This window comes from Rhinatrema bivittatum, chromosome 4 (genome assembly GCF_901001135.1).
Source record: "Rhinatrema bivittatum chromosome 4, aRhiBiv1.1, whole genome shotgun sequence".
Taxonomy (NCBI): Eukaryota; Metazoa; Chordata; class Amphibia; order Gymnophiona; family Rhinatrematidae; genus Rhinatrema; species Rhinatrema bivittatum.
The window spans coordinates 396777700-396795617 of NC_042618.1; the positions used below are offsets into that span (position 1 = coordinate 396777700).

The following is a 17918-nucleotide window of genomic DNA, read 5'->3' on the forward strand; positions in this document are numbered from 1 at the left end:
CAAGTTCAGGCTGGACCAGGCCTGTAAGAAGTACTGCAAAGTTAAACATCAGTGTGGGTTTTCAAATACTAGATAATATGCTAAATAATATGCATACACATTGTTTGACAGTACTTAGCAGACTAAGCCAGGGTAGAAAACTCAGAAATCTCAGAGCTTATAAATCCTTAGTTAAAATGTCTAGTGTTTTTTGTAAACCGATGCGATGTGTCAACGGATGTCGGTATAAAAGAGACCTTAAATAAATAAATAAATAAATAAATAAATAAATAAATAAATAAAAACAGCCCTGCTCAAAGTATTACACTGCTGCAGAGTTAAAACTCCTTAGGATGGGAAGACTGATGGTATTCTAAAGAGTGGCTCAATGATTTCCTCCTATTACCTAGGTGCATAAGAACATGCCATATTGGATCAGATCAAGAGTCCATCAAGTCTAGCATCCTGTTTCCAACAGTGGCCAATCCAGGCAACAAGTACCCAAAAACTAAGTATATCCCATGCTACTGATGCTAGTCATAGCAGTGGCTATTTTCTAAGTCAACTTGATTAATAGCAAGTAATGGACTTCTCCTCCAAGAACTTATCCAAACCTTTTTTAAACAGAGCTAAACTAACTGCACTAACCACATCCCTAGCAACAAATTCCAGAGTTTAATTGTGCATTGAGTGAAAAATAAATTTTTCAGATTAGTTTTAAATGTGCCACATGCTAACTTCATGGAGTGCCCTCTAGTCCTTCTATTATCAGAAAGAGTAAATAACCGATTCACATTTACCCGTTCTAGACCTCTCATGATTTTAAACACCTCTATCATATACCCCCTCAGCCGTCTCTTCTCAAAGCTGAACAGTCCTAACCTCTTTAGTCTTTCTTCATAGGAGAGCTGTTCCATCCCCTTTATCATTTTGGTCACCCTTCTCTGTACCTTCTCCATCGTAACTATATCTTTTTTTAGATGCGGCAACCAGAATTGTACACAGTATTCAAGGTGCGGTCTTCACCATGCAGCGATACAGAGGCATTATGACATTTTCCATTTTATTCACAATTCCTTTCCTAATAATGACTAACACTGTTTGCTTTTTTGACTGCTGCAGCACACTGAGCTGATGATTTCAATGTATTATCCACTATGATGCTAGATCTCTTTCCTGGGTGGTAGCTCCTAATATGGAAACTAACATCATATAACTACAGCAAGGGTTATTTTTCCCTATATGCCTCACCTTGCACTTGTCCACATTAAATTTCATTTGCCATTTGGAAGCCCAATCTTCCAATCTCACAATTTCCTCCTGCAATTTATCACAATCTACTTATGATTTAACTACTCGGAATAATTTTGTATCATCTGCAAATCTGATTACCTCATTCATCGTATTCCTTTCCAGATCATTTGTAAATATATTGAAAAGCACAATACCCTTGAGCAGACCCTGTAGCTTAATTGCTTAAGTTACTGGTCTGGTAAACAGAGCTACCAGCAAGAAAGTCTAAATCGTAAAGTGTTCAGAACTTACCTAACCATGAAAGGCTTAAAAAAAAAAAAAAAAGGGAGACAGTAGTTAAGAAGCTTAATTAACTCCAGATGCAGGGCAGACTTGGGGCTCATCTATTAAGAAAGGCCTCAATCTGGCTGCCTGACCACATCCTCTGAGTAGTACTGCAATCCTACCAGCCCTTTATATAATTTGCAGCCCTGCAGTGATCCAAGTGATAGTTTCACATAGGACTTGGTTATTCTCTGACTGTAGAGCCAAACATATTTCTATCCCTGCAGGCTCCTCTTAAATGGTAATGCTTTGTGGAGCAAGCAAGTTTTTCAGCTCTGCAAGCTGCTCTTAAATGTTAATGCCCTGTCTATGGAGCCAAGCAGACACTCAGCCGGCAGGCTCTTTTGCCCTCATTTAGGGGGTATAACTCAGCAGGGTGTTTTAGGGGAAAGACTTAGCTCATTCCTTCATGTTAAGCAAAGAACATTCAGGAGCAGAATCAAGGATTGTGCCAGGATGGATAATACAGGATCAGAATACTCTAGGTTCTTCTGGGGAAGTAAATCTTCTCTTCCCTTTGTAGGCATACTAAGGGACAAGCTCTATTGAGACGGGACTATCTTTTTTATGTTTGTACAGTGCTGTATATGATGTACAGTGCTAAAGTGAACAGGTTTCCACATGCCAGGTCAGTACGGGGGAGGTAGCCAGTGTGTGGAGGTCTGCCTGGTCCCAAGCAACAGCAGGCCTCCTTATTGTCTACTCTTGGGCTGTGGGGATTCTCTAATCTACACAACTCCCTCACTCCTCCTCACTTGTCACACAGCTGCTGACACAATGTTAGAACAGCCTGCAAGTAGAAGACATTCTGTTTAGTATAAATCCTAAAAAGGGGTTTGTCCAGATTGCCTTTTATGTGAAGTGAGGAGCCAAATAAGGGGCCCAATGTTAAGACTTGTGGGGTGATTAGTGTAACTTGCCCTTAACCCCACACAAACTTTACATGTACAGTATGTACTCTCTGACCCTGGAACCTGCAGCTGAACATTTATTCTCCCTAGAGATAAACTACACTTAAGGCTTTATGTACTTTTCATGTAGCCCTCTGACTAAAGACATGTCATGATAGCATTCGGTGCCAGAGCCAGAGAGAAGGCCCATTGTTTAGTCAGAGGTGAAATATCTTCACAATGGAAGAGGCCAACGGTTTTTAAACAGCTGCACTATGACCTTCACATAGCTAGACAACTTATTGGTCCCCAACAGAGTGAAGACATAGCTACTGCACCTCTAGCCAAGCATTTCTACACCTATGCCACCAGACGTAGTATGTAGGTGAACACTAGCTAGCTAGAGTCCAACTCACATTCATGCGCATGTAACGAAGAGTTAACTAAGAGCATGCTCTATGGAGAAAGCAACTAGAGCCAATAGTAAAGCTCCATAGTAAGAAGCTTCCGTTTAGTTTCTTGCTATCTTTCTTGGAAGCATGCAATGAGCTTCTAGTTGTATGCTGTAGGCCATATGATCTTACCTGCCAGAAAAGTGCCTACTTGGAATGGCCAATGGCACTCTAGCATGCAAGGTCATGTGGATCTCAAATCTTTGACCTAGTGAGCCCTTACGAGAAAAAGCAGACAATGAAAACAGACAAACAGAAAGTGTTCTTTAAAACCTGACTACTTTATTACATAATAAATGTTGTCAACAGATTGAAAGCAAATCAACATCTTTGGTAATCACATTCTGCAAAGACAAGATATCTAATTGCACATGACACTGTAACTCAGAGCACATTGAATGTAGTTCTGTACTTACATAGTTGCAAATGGCAATATTATATATACAGTATTAGCATCTTATCCTTTTGCACAATCATGATTAAAGCAAAGAACACAGAAAGCAGAAGTGGTATCCCAATAGCTGTAGTACAGCACAACTATGTGATCTTAACTATAAGGCTCCAAACAGTCCATGTTGCAATAGTGCACTCAAGGAGACAGCCTAAGGGCCAAGGCAGCAGAGTTCAACAAGAACGCAGCAGGACCAGACCAAAGAGTATAGCACGGAGGACAAGGACAAGACGAGACACCAGCAATGGAGGCAGAAGCAGGATAAGATGAGATGAGACACCAGCAATGGAGGCAGCAGGATGAGATGAATGAGACCGTGAGAGGCTTGGGAGAGAGGCATGAAAATATTCACGTTCCTGTTCTAGAGCATTTGCAATGAATAAGGTGATGTCATTCAAAATTCTGCTAATGCAAAATTTAGTTGCATCAATGGGCTTGATTTTCCCTTGTGCCAACAACTGTTTGACCTTTCCTAAACCTCTCATCTTGAACAGGTCTGATTGCTTCAATGACCTCCTAGGCAGGAGAAACAGACAGAGATGTGAGTTGGGACAGGAGGGGCTGAGAGAGGATTGCAGGGTTAAAGGGTGAAGACAGAAAATGGAGATGGGGCGAAGAGAGATAAGGGGCAGCAGGCGAGAGAGGTGAAAGCTGTTGTCATAGTGTGCAGGGAGAAAGATGATCTGGGATGGAGGTGGCCTCGTGTGGGGGTGTAGAAGTTATGTCCCTGTTGTTCTTTTGGGGACAGACTTATGTTGTAGCCCCTGTTTTTTTATGGAAGAGGGAGGTATTATGTTGGAGCTACCTAGTCCTTTGTTTAAGGAATGGGGAGGAAGATATGATGATGGAACCACCGAGTCCCTGTTGCTTTTTTGTCTTCTCTTGACCTCCCTTCCCTGTATTTCTCACTCATTCCTCTCTGAAAACTATAGTAATAGGGACAGTTCACACCTCCTGATGGGGATATTTCTGCAAATTTTCAGAAGATCAGAGGAATCTACTTACAAGGTTAAGAAACACAAATGTAAAAGATAGATTAGGGCATTTCTTTTCTGTCATACTGATATTTGATACGGCTAAAAAAAAATTAAACCCATTTTTGCACATGCCAAGTTTAAATAGTACATGATCATTATTCACTTGTTCATTGCCTTCAGGCTGGATGAAGAAACAAAGCTAACAAATTGTTTGCACACAACCAAAATATACAGTGGCATTGAGAATCCCTGAAGAAACAAGACTTCGTAAACTTCATAGATAGAAATATTTGACTAGCCAAAAGCAACTTGCCAGTTCTTTCCAAATTAAAAACGTGGTCATTCGTTTTAATTAAATCACCTTTAATATATATGTTTAATTACATTTTATTTATTTATTTTATTTAGCCATTTTATATACAATTGTTCCATTTAAAGATCACAATGGTTTACATTATGACATGAATGCTATAGGATGCCAATTACATTCACTTAATGTGTTCATATATCATACATTAAGGGATAGACACAAACATCATACATTTTAGCGGAAGACACATACATTGAATAAGAAGGTCAAAGGTGTTGAGACATATAAGGATGAGGTAGAACCTTTAGCATAAAGTACCAGAGTGATATAAAGTTAGGGGTTGAGAGGAGATGTTTCGGATATATTTATTTGGACTGAGATGGAAAATAATGTGATAATGAGTTCTCTAGTTAGGTTCATAATGAATCTTTCCATGTAGGAGTAAGCCCTGATTTCAAAAAAGGTTAGGTTATATACATTTTGAAATAACCACGTTTTACAGTCATGACTAAATTTCTTTGTTTCAGTTGTAGAGTCTCAGGTACAGAATTCCAAAGTATAGGGCCTGCCATGGAGAACATTTCACAAAATTATATTAAAAGAAATTAATAAAATATTGACATCTGAAAGCCAGCACTTAAACTCCAGGAAAATTAACAGTAACAACTTTCTGCTAAAAGCTGAGTTAAGGAAAGAGATTTGATTTCCTAAAGAAATACTTGATAATTATATTCATTTTTCTGACTCTTATTGCACATTCTTGAGATATGACATTATAAATTAAGGAAGTGTCAAGCACAGTGTTTCCATAATTGGTGTTCGTTGTTCTGTAAAATTATTTGTAAAGCAAAGTTGCTTACCTTTAACAGGTGTACTCTGAAGAAAGCAGATGTAAATAACAAGTGGTCATGTGATTATGCAGGGTGCAGAATGGAATAAAATTTCCATAGTTTTCAGGGTAAAGACTAAAAATCTTTACTGCAAATGAGCAGGACTTAACATGGTTCAGTGACTCTGCAGCTGCTCTTTGTTCCTGTACAGCTAAGCTTACAGACGGGAAAGAACAAGACGAGGAGGATGGGTTTCTGTGACCAATAATCTTGTATCTTCAGGGTGGAACCAGGCTACTAGCATTAAATTTTAAAAAGGAAACAAAGCAACTTTTAAATTAGATGATGGGGGAAAACTCATGGTTCAGAATGATTTATCTTTAAAGGATATTAACAAAATTAGGAAGTTAGAGCATCCCAATAACAGAGGTTGCAATAAATACTGAAATAGCCCATGTACATTAAGTAAAGACCAAACAGAACAGAAAGATTCCAAATTACCCATGTCAACTGAAAACAGGGTGTTAATACAAACCAAAATTATACTTTGAAATGTCTGTATATAAATGCTATAAGTCTACAAAAATAAGATGGGAGAATTAGAATGTATAGCACTGAATGTTGAGATTACTTACCTGATAATCTCCTTTTCCTTAGTGTAGACAGATGGACTCAGAACGAATGGGTATAGTATGCTCGTGCTAGCAGTTGGAGATGGATCTGACGTCAGCACGGGTATATATACCCCCACAGGAAGTGTAGCAACTCAGTAATCTTCCTTGCAAAAGCTGTTATGGATGTACTGACGATCAATGAAATTAGTGAAACAGGATTCCCCTGACCGATTGATAGGAGCTGGAGACCACCAGCATTCACAACCGGGAGGCGTCGACACCTAGCAAAGTGGACGCTCTTATGTAAGAAAATGACATGGCCTACCTTGAATCGGTGAACCCCATGTATACCGGCAGCCTGGGCGGGATGCTGAGTCCATCTGTCTACACTAAGGAAAAGGAGATTATCAGGTAAGTAATCTCAACATTTCCTGGCGTGTAGCCAGATGGACTCAGAACGAATGGGATGTACAAAAGCTTTACTCCCAGCCCGGGTGGGAGGCTGCCTGAGGACCGTGTAGGACTGCCCTCGCAAATGCTGTGTCCTCCCTGGCCTGGACATCCAGACGGTAGAACCTGGAAAAGGTATGGAGGGAGGACCATGTCGCCGCTTTATATATTTCTGCAGGCGACAGCATCCTGGATTCTGCCCAAGATGCTGCTTGTGCTCTGGTAGAATGAGCCTTGACTTGTAGAGGCGGTGACTTCCCGGCCTCTACGTAAGCTGCTCTGATAACTTCTTTAATCCAGCGGGCGATGGTGGGCCGAGAGGCCGCTTCACCTTGTTTCTTTCCGCTGTGTAGGACGAACAGATGGTCCGACTTTCGTACGTCTTGCGTCAATTCCAGATATCTGGGCAGCAATCTGCCGATGTCGAGATGCCATAGTAAACGCCCTTCTTCTGATTTCTTCAAACCCGCCGTAGTAGGCAAGGATATGGTTTGGTTGAGGTGAAATTGTGAGTCCACTTTAAGGAAAAAGGAGGGAACCGTGCGAAGATGGATAGCCTCTGGAGTGATTCTGAGAAAGGGATCACGGCAGGACAGCGCTTGTAGCTCTGAGATGCGGCGTGCGGAACACACTGCCAGCAGAAACACCATCTTCAAAGTGAGAGAACGGAGAGACAGGCCCTGAAGGGGTCTGAAGGTGGATACCGCGAGGAAATCCAAAACTAGGTTGAGGTTCCATAGGGGCACTGGCCACTTCAGTGGCGGACGAATGTGCTTGACTCCTTTCAGGAAGCGAGAAACATCTGGATGCGTGGCAATGGTCTTGCCATCCCTCCTGGGACCGTAGCAAGACAGCGCAGCCACCTGAACCTTGATGGAGCTGAGGGAGAGACCCTTCTGAAGCCCATCCTGTAGAAAACCCAAAACAATAGGAATTGTGGTTGCGTGTAGATTGGTGTCGTGAGTATCGCACCCGTCTTCAAATATTCTCCAGATCCTTACGTAGGTGAGGGATGTGGAAAACTTGCGGGCTCGGAGGAGTGTATCTATCACGGGCTCCGAGTAACCTCTTTTCTTCAGTCTAGCCCTCTCAATGGCCAGACCGTAAGAGAGAATTGAGCCGGATCCTCATGGAGGATGGGACCTTGACGTAGCAGGTCCCTGAGAGGAGGCAGGGGGAGGGGCTCCCCTGCCAGTAGTCTTCTCATGTCCGCGTACCAGGGTCTTCTTGGCCAGTCTGGTGCCACTAGAAGAACTAGGCCCCGGTGCTTCTGAATCTTGTGGATGATGGCGCCCAGCAGAGGCCATGTAGGAAAAGCGTATAGCAGAGTCCCGGAGGCCATGGCTGAACCAGGGCGTCGATCCCGTGTGAGAACGGATCTCGCTTGCGGCTGAAGTATCTGGGTACTTCAGCATTGGACTTGTCCGCTAGTAAGTCCATGTCCGGAATTCCCCAATGATCCACAATCATCTGGAAGGCTGTGGGTGACAGCTGCCATTCCCCCGGATTTAGGCTCTCTCTGCTGAGGAAGTCTGCCGTGGTGTTGTCCTTCCCGGCAATGTGGACGGCGGAGATGTCCTGAAGATTTGCCCCTGCCCAAGTCATCAATAGGGCTATCTCTAGAGATACCTGTCTGCTTCTGGTTCCGCCCTGGCGGTTGATGTATGCCACCGTGGTGGCGTTGTTGGACATCACTCTGACTGCTCTGTTCCTCAGTCTGTCAGCCAATTGCAGGCAGGCTAGCCGGACTGCTCGTGCCTCTAGACGGTTGATGTTCCACCCTGACTCTTCTCTGTTCCACCGCCCTTGTGCGGTGAGTTCTTCGCAGTGTGCTCCCCAGCCGCTCAGGCTGGCATCTGTGGTGAGCAGAGTCCACGTGGGGGAGGACATCTTCGACCCCCTGCTCGTGTGGTTGGACTGCAACCACCACCGTAACTGGGTCCTCACTCTGGCCGGCAGAGGCAGGTGCGTGGAATAATTCCAGAAGCGGGGGCTCCAGCGAGAGAGCAGGGAGTGTTGTAGAGGTCTCATATGGGCCCTTGCCCAGGGTACCACTTCCAGGGTGGAGGCCATGAGGCCGAGAACCTGCAGATAATCCCACGCTATGGGCCGGCTGGCTCCCATCAAGGACCGGAGACGCGTCTGAAGTTTTAACCTTCCCTTGGTAGTGAGACTGACTGTGTCTGCCTGGGTGTCTAACTGTACTCCCAGGTATTCCAGTGATTGGGAAGGCTGTAGGCAACTCTTGTTGAGGTTGACTACCCATCCCAGGCTTTCCAGAAAGGCGATCACTCTGTTGGTTGCCCGATGGCTCTCCTCCTGTGATTTTGCCCTGATCAGCCAATCGTCAGTTAGGGATGGACGAGGATTCCTTCCTGTCTGAGAGCCGCTGCTACCACTACGACCACCTTGGTAAAGGTCCGTGGCGATGTGGCTAACCCGAAGGGCAGAGCCCGGAATTGGAAGTGGCGTCCCAAAACCTTGAAGCGTAGGTAGCGCTGATGATCCGGATGGATCGGGATATGCAGGTAGGCTTCTGACAAGTCTAAGGCCATGAGGAATTCTCCTGGCTGGACTGCGGTCTTGACTGAGCGCAGAGTTTCCATGCGAAACCTCAGGACCCTTAAGTATCGATTGACTGACTTGAGGTCCAATATGGGCCGGAAAGTGCCCCCTTTCTTGGGTACCATGAAATAAATGGAACAGTGTCCAGAATTCCTTTCCCATGCAGGTAGTGGGATGATGGCTTTCAAGGACAGGAGCCTCGCCAGGGTAGCTTCCAAGGCTGCCTTTTTGTGTATGGGACACGAAGATTCCACAAACCTGTCCGGAGGGAGATGATGAAAGTCCAGATAATATCCCTCTCGGATGATGGCGAGGACCCACTGGTCAGACATAATCTCGACCCATCTGGGGTAGAAGAGGGTTAACCTGCCCCCTATGGCTCCGTCCCCCGGATGGATCGGCTGATTCTCATTGGGAGGCACGGCCGGGACCTGAACCCGAGCCGGCTCCCCTCTTGCGCTGCTTGTTCCAAAAGGACTGGTTCCTGGCCTGAGGACGAGGCGCCTGGTAGCGACTCCTATAGGAAGTGAAGCGCTGGGAGCTTCTACCTCTGGAGGGCCTTGGAAAGGCACGCTGGTTCCTTCTGAACCGATCTTCTGGCAGTCGGGGTACTGGAGAGGTGCCCCATGTGCTGGCCAGTTTATCAAGGTTGCTGCCAAACAGGAAAGAACCCCTAAAGGGCATTCTGGTGAGGCATGTCTTCGAAGGCGCATCGGCTGACCAATTCCGTATCCAGAGCTGCCTCCTGGCGGCTACGGAGGATGAGACCCCCTTGGCTGTTGTATGGACTAGGTCTGATGCAGCATCCGTGAGGAATGAGAGAGCTGACTCCATGTCTGTCGCCGGAGCATTGTTCCTGACCTGTGACAAACAGGAACGCGTCACCACTGTGCAGCAGGTTGCGATCCGCAAAGATAGAGCTGCCACCTCAAAGGTCTGTTTCAGGATGGCGTCCAGGCGTCGGTCATGAGCTTCCTTGAGGGCCGCCCCCCCCCCCCTCAACTGGAATGGTAGTGCGCTTGACCACAGCGCTGACCAAGGCGTCCACCTGAGGGCACGCCAACATCTCCTTGATTGCCGGTTCCAGAGGGTACATGCCCGTTAGGGCCCGACCCCCTTTGAATGAGGCCGCTGGTGCAGCCCATTCCAAATCTATCAGTTGCTGGGCTGCTTGCAAGAAGGGAAAATGGCGGGCTGGAGGACGAAGACCTTCCAGCAGAGGGTTCTGCATAGAGGGCGCCGTGGTGCTGGGACCTGTAATATCCAACTCTGCCAGGCACTGAGATACCAGGTCGGAGAGATCTTCCTTGGGAAAGAACCATCTCATGGTTCGATATGGCTCAATCCCCGAGGGAAGTTCCCCCTCCTCCGGGGGTTCGGACTCGTCCTCCGAGACATCAGAGTCCGTCTGAACCGGACTGCTCGGAGGCGGGTGCCCATGATAAGGGCGCGAAGGTCCAGGGGCAAGATCAGCTGGAGGAACAACAGCAGCGACCGGAGCAGCAGGGCCTGGACGGGAAGCTGACTGCATCTGTACAAAGGCATGGATCCCCTTAAAGAGATCCACCCAGGAAATGGAAGCGGTCTCGAGTCATCGGGGTACCAGGTCCCCCGGGATTCCTGGTTGGTCGAGACTGCCCGCTAGATCCGGGGTGGCCCCTGGGGAACTGTCAGCAAACCTCGGTTGCGACTGGTCCTGGCCCGAGGCTCCCACTGCCTCCTCACATTGGGCACAAAGGGAGTCTGGCTCCTCACTATGCGTGGCCCTAAGCTGGCCTGAGCAGAGGCCGAGGGCTTTAATACCTGAATCAGGAGGCGCTGCCGCTGAAGACGCTGAGGAGTTCTGTTCCATTGAAAAATATGCGCTTAATAATATGCGGTAGCAACATGCGCTTAATACCACAGGCGCTCAATATACCAGGCGCTCAATAATCTGCGGCAGCAATATGCGCTTAATACCACAGGCGCTTAATACAACAGGCGCTCAATAATATGCGGCAGCAATATACGCTTCAATGATAACCAATATGCGCACATTAGTATGCCATTAGCAACATATGCTCAATGCTATCCAATATGCGCTCATTAGTCTGCGGTCAGCAATATACGCACAATGATATACAATATGTGCTCAGTAGTATGCAACATACATTCAAGGATATCCCCATATGCGCTTAAGCACAGACAGGCTCCTATCATGGGCGCTCAATACCTGAACAAGGCAGACAAAATGGCAACCTCCACGGCGTGCCACATGCAGGCAACGCCACCGATCCTCGTTCCTCGGAGACCAAAAAGTAAAAGATGTACGTCTTACCTGATCCTCGGCGCTTCCCGGTTGGAACCCGAGCGGTCTCCGGCTGCGGGGGGAGAGGGGAAATACCTTCACCGCCGCGCTTGAGGAAATGCACCCACTGCCTCGTCCACACCGGGACTGAGGCGCCTCTTTCGCCACGCCCGAGCCCTTCTCGCCCGGGGGCTACATCCCTGCCGCGATTCGGCCACCGGACCGAGGTCTTAAACCTCCGGGGGATCGCGGAAATCACCCCGGGAAACAACTGGGGGAGGGACCCCAAGGGTATCACAGCAGGAGTGCGGGGCTCGATGTTCCTGAAGAAATTTAGTAAGAAAATTATAGAAAGTAGAAAATAGAAAGTAGATTGGAAACACGCTCAGCGAGCGTGCAGGCTCTCCAAACTGCTTTGGAGACGGAAATTACTGAGTTGCTACGCTTCCTGTGGGATATATATACCCGTGCTGACATCAGATCTGTCTCCAACTGCTAGCACGAGCATACTATACCCTTTCGTTCTGAGTCCATCTGGCTACACGCCAGGAAATGAAGAGTTAGATATAATTGGCATTTCAGAGACCTGGTGAAAGGAAGATAACCAATGGGACACTGTCATACCAGAGGACAAATTATATCACAATGATAGTATAGATCAAATTGATGGAGGGGTGGCACTATATGTTAAAGAAGGCATAGAGTCAAACAGGATAAAAGTACTGCAGAAAAAAATGCACTGTAGAAACTTTATGGTTGGAAATTCCATGTGAAAAGGGGCTGCTATCGTCTACCTAACCAGAATGAACATACAGACAATAAAATAACAGAAATTAGGTAAGCTAACAAAATTAGCACAGTAATAATGGGTGATTTCAATTACTCCAGTACAGACAGGGTAAATGTCACATCAGGACATGCTAAGGAGGCAATGCTTTTAGATTGAATAAATGACTGTTTTATGGAACAGGTGGTACAAGAACTGACAATAGGGGGAGCTATTTTAAACCTAATCCTTAGTGAAACACATGATTCTGTGTGAAAGGTAACATTGTTGAGGCAACTTGGCAACACTGATCAAAACATGATCAAATTTGACTTGATAACTGTAGGCAGGAAACAAAGGAAATCTACTGTGACAGCATTTAACCTGCAAAAGGAAGACTATGATAAAAAGGAAAATGGTTAGAAAAAACTGACAGGAACAACTGCAAAGGTTAAGAGTTTATATCAGGCATGAATTTTGTTCAAAAATATCATCTTGGAAGCCCAGACCAGATGTATTCCACACATTAAAATGACTGCTGGCATGGTTAAAAGGTAAGGTGAGAGAGGTTATTCTAACCAAAAGAACATCTTTCAAATGAAGAAAACACAAAACTGCATAAGTACTGGAAAGTTACATGCAAAACACTGATAAGGAAGACAAAGACAGAATTGAGAAGAAGCTAACTGTGAAAGCTAAACTCATAATAAAAATCTCTTTCAAGTACATTCAAAGCATAAAGTCTGTGAGGGAGTCAGTTAGACCATTAGATGATCAAGATGTAGAAGGGGCACTTAAATATGAATTTTAAAAGCCCGATGCATGCATCAATGTGCGAATATGTCGGGCCGTGCATGCCAAGCACATTTTACAAGCCACCTGCATATACGCATAAATGCCACTGTGCGCACAAATGAAAAGTTTTCAAAAAGGGCCAGGGCAAGGGCATGGTATGGATGTTCTAGGATTTTAACCTAAAATGTGTGCGTAAAGACTTACACTCACAGGCACTCACAGAGGTCCCCTGCTGTGTAACTTTACTTTTGCTATTGATGATGTATAAATTATTAAAAAAAAAAAAAAAAATTTAGGCACATCAGTGGCAGAAGGAAACTGGAATGTCACCCCCCAAATAAAAATACAAAGGAAATGGGTTATGGGGATAACAAAAGTCAGCTGAATAAGGCACAAAAGAAGTCTAAGAAAAGGAGTAACCTGAATGTTAAACTGAAATTCTGTGGATCCTTGGTTCAGCTGATCAATATGAACAGATCAGTTGATAGGCGGTTCAAAACAGGAGACAGTTCAATTATTGATGAATTTAATATTACTTGTACACAAAGTTAAAAACAGAACAATCAGACGACGTACCAATGGTGTAAAACAGATCCAAGAATCTGGATGCAGACTTTAAAAGTCATAGAATAAAAAACTTTCTTCAGAACAAAATATAATCCTATATTAATTCTACTAATTACTAAAATATCTTTACAAGCAAAAACTTCTAAAATTCAAAGAATAAATTATTAGAAGTAAAACAATAAAAGCAACAGACAGGGAGCACAAATAAATACCAGCCTTATCTCGTTGAAGTCTGTTGCCAAGGCAACCTGAAAGCCACAATGAAGCTGTTTATATTCCTCAGCTGTTAAATCCAACAGCTGAGAAATATTCTCTGTTAAACTCTGCACCAATCAGCATAGGAAACATTCAATGAATTACAAAACCCCTCGGCATGCGGATACGCACGCGATGACGTCACAGACGCGCGCGCATGTAAAATATGGCACAGGAATGAAAAAAGTCCCAGCAGGGAACTAGTGCACGCGCGCACACCCACACCGCGCACGTGCAAGGCCAACGACGCCGGACCCGGTCAAGCCGACTCCGAGACCGACATGCCGCAAGCCCCGAGGTAGCCTGACCAAACCCCCAACAAAAGGAGAGAGGTAAAGAACCTTTAACACTGAATGAGAGAAGCTGGAAAGCTATGAGCACAAATGCTTGTAGTCTGGGCAATAAAATCCCAGACATGCAAGCCCTAATCGTGGAGGTGGCTTGGACATTGTTGCTGCCAAAGAAACATGGTTCACGGATTTTCATGCTTGGGATACGGCCATACCAGGCTACAACTTGTTAAGGGAGGACAGAAAAGGGGAGTAGCAGCTCTTTATGTCAAAAACAATATCCAAGCAACTAAACTGCAAGGAAAGTGGGGTAGAGAAGAAGCATTATGGGCTGCCCTAAAAAATACATGATGGTCCATCGATTTTCACTGGAGTGATTTACAGACCTCCAACTCAAACAGAAGAACTAGACAGAAATCTGGCTGAAGACATCCAAAAGGTGAAACAGAAGGGAGAAGTGATGGTTGTTGGAGATTTTAATCTGCCAGATGTAGACTGGAGAATCCCTTCTATGGAATCGAACAGAAGTAGAAGGATTGTGGATGCCCTGTAAGGGGCTCTGTTCAATCAAATGGTAATGGAACCCACGAGGGAGGGAGTTATACTCAACTTAGTGCTCACTATCAGGGATAATGTCCTTGATGTCTGGGTAGGTGCCCACTTCAGCACCAGTGATCATCAAATGGTATGGTTTGATATCCAAATAGGATATAGAAAACTCACATGAAGAGCCGAGTTTTGAATTTCAAAAATATGGACTTTACTAAAATGGGGAAGTACCTGGAGGGAGAACTAGAAGACTGGGAGAAAATGAGCAATGCCGAAAAACAGTGGGCCAAACTAAAAGGAGCAATTACAAAGGCAACTAATCTATGTTAGAAAAGTAAACAAAAGCAAGAGAAATAAGAAACCGATCTGGTTCTCAAAGGAGGTGGCTGATAAAATAAAAGTAAAAAGAACAGCGTTCAAGAAATAAAGGATCCCTAAAAGAGGAACACAGGAAAGACTATCTGGTGAAACTGAGGGAGACAAAGAAAGTAATCAAGAAAGCAAAAAGTCAGGCGGAAGAAAGGATTGCCAAAGAGGTAAAGCGAGGTGACAAAACATTTTTCAGATACATCAGAGAAAGGGGAAAGGGCTGAAGTGGTATAGTGAAATTGGAAGGTGAAAAGGATCAGTGTGTGGAGAGAGATGAAGAAAAGGAGGAAATATTAAACAAATACTTCAGTTCGGTGTTTTCTAAAGGTGACCCTGGAGAAGGACCATCACTATTTAACAAGAAAATGGAGGGGGATGGAGTAGACAAAACTTCGTTTACAGAAGAAAATGTATGGAAAGAGCTAGGAAAACAAATTGGGCAAAGCCATGGGCCTGATGAGGTTCATCCCAGAATACTGAGGAAGCTCAGAGGTATGCTGGTGGGGACCGCTGCATGATGTATTCAATAGATCCCCGGTGTCAAGTGATTGGAGAAGAGTGGTGGTGGTCTCACTTCACAAGAATAGGAGCAGAGAGGAGGCTGGAAAAACACGAGGCCTTACCATGGTGGTGGAAAAAGTAATGGAGATGCTGATTAAGGAAAGAATAGAAGGATTGCTGGACCCGAATCAGAATGGATTCACCAGAGAAGGTCCTGTCAGACAAATTTGATTGATTTTTTTGATTGGGTGACTAAAGAATTGGATCGAGGAAGTACACTTGATGTGATTTACTTGGATTTCAGCAAAGCTTTTGATACGGTACCACATAGGAGGCTTGTGAATAAAATGAGAAGCTTGGGCGTGAGCGCCAAGTTGGTGGCCTGGATTACAAACTGGTTTATGGATAGAAGACAGCATGTGATGGTAAATGGAACCTACTCTGAAGAGAGAATGGTGTTGAGTAGAGTGCCGCAAGGATCGGTGTTGGGACCAGTTCTGTTCAATATCTTTGTGAACGACACTATGGAAAGGATAAAAGGTAAAGTTTGTCTTTTTGCAGATGACACTAAGATTTGCAACAGAGTGGACACAACAGAAGGAGTAGAGAGAATGAGACGTGATTTAAGGAAGCTTGAACAGTGGTTGAAGATATGGCAGCTAGAATTCAATGCCAAGAAGTGCAGAGTCATGCATCTGGGGTGAGGTAATCCAAAAGAGCTGTATGTGATGGGGGGTGAAGGGCTGTTGTGCACGGAGCAAGAGAGGGACCTTGGAGTGATAGTGTTTAGCGATCTGAAGACAGCAAGCAAAGTGATAAGGCAATAGCTAAAGCAAGAAGAAAGCTGGGCTGCACAGAGAGAGGAATTCAACCAGTAAGAAAAAGGAGGTGATAATCCCCTTGTGTAGGTCCTTGGTGAGGCCTCACCTGGAGTACTGTGTTCAGTTCTGGAGACCGTATCTCAAAAGGGACAGAGACAGGATAGAGGTGGTCTAGAGAAGGGCAACAAAATTGGTGAGGGGTCTCCATCAAATGACTTACGAGGAGAAGTTGAAGGACCTAAATATGTATACCTAGAGGAGAGGAGGTGCAGGGGAGATATGAAACAGACCTTCAGATACCTGAAAGGTTTTAATGATGCACAATCGACATACCTTCTCCATTGGAAAGAAATCAGTAGAATTAGGGGTCTCAAAATGAAACTCCAGGGAGGACGACTCAGAATCAATGTCAGGAAATATTTCTTCAAGGACATGGTGGTGGATACCTAGAATGAACCTTCCAGAGAGTTGGTGAAGACAGATTTCAAAGGGGCATAGGATAAACACTGTGGATCCCTACAGGCTAAAGGATGGAGATAAGGAAAAGAGTGCATGGGGGTAACTTGCTGGTGTGGCGGTTACTACCCTTAACCAATAAGCCTTCATACTGTTGATGCAACTCATTTTGCTCTCTGTTTTAATGGCAGGGGGAAAAGAGGTAAATGGGAAATGGTTTCAGACAGCAACCAATAAGGACATTGAATTTTATGGTCTGGGAAAACAAGCATGGGATAACTTGCTGATGTGGCTGTTACTACCCTTAACCAATAAGCCTTATACCTATGATATCACTCCAACATTACTCTCTGCTTCAATGGCTAGAGATCACGGGGAACTGGACTCAGACAGCAACCAGCAAGGGCCCTGACTTTGATGGTTTGGGAAACAAAGTATGGGGTAACTTGTACAGCATGGCAGATGCCACCCCCTGATGCTACCATTATGGGGGAGGCCTGTATGGGGTGGCTGATGTTACCATAAGCTTGCTGAGCAGACTAGGACTGTTTAGTCCTTTTCTGCTGACAATTCTATGTACCTATGTTAAAGGTCAGGGCTAACCGGGGGGGGGGGGGGGGGGGGGGAGGAAGGATATTAAAATAAGAGGGTTTGGAAGTCCTATTCCTTAACTAGGCAAACTTGGAATGGCATGTGTCCTTTTTAAAATCCCCCACTTATACAGTAGAAGTGGTATTTGCAAGCACAGGCATACGCCTACTTATGGTGCACGTGTGCAAAGCCAGGTTACTTTATTTATTTTTTTTATTTATATTTTATTCAGTTTTTCAACAATTTTTTTTACATTTGCAAAAAAAAATCAAGAAATTTATCTTAAGTTCTAGAAACATTAAAAAAGACATACATCTCAAAAAAATGATATTAGTATATCAGATATATAGTCCCCAATAATGGGAGGATATACAAAAGAAAAAATAACCTAGGTTATTTATAAACATTAGTATAACTTATACTGAAAGAGAATATTATTTTTTTTCCAGTCTTTTACCTCACCCCTGTTCTTTATCAGTCAAGAATACCTCTAGATGGGTGGGATCTTGGAATATGGATTTATTTATGTATTTATTTTTTTAATTTAAACTTTATTACTTTTTTTATCAATGACA

The 17918-nt window shown here is 44.5% G+C and overlaps 1 protein-coding gene across 13 annotated transcripts in view; it reads right to left on the minus strand.

Annotated features, from left to right (window-relative positions):
- Window positions 1–17918, minus strand: part of MAGI1 (membrane associated guanylate kinase, WW and PDZ domain containing 1) — a 975264-nt gene that overhangs the window by 649521 nt on the left and 307825 nt on the right. The gene's annotated exons all lie outside the window — the stretch shown is intronic.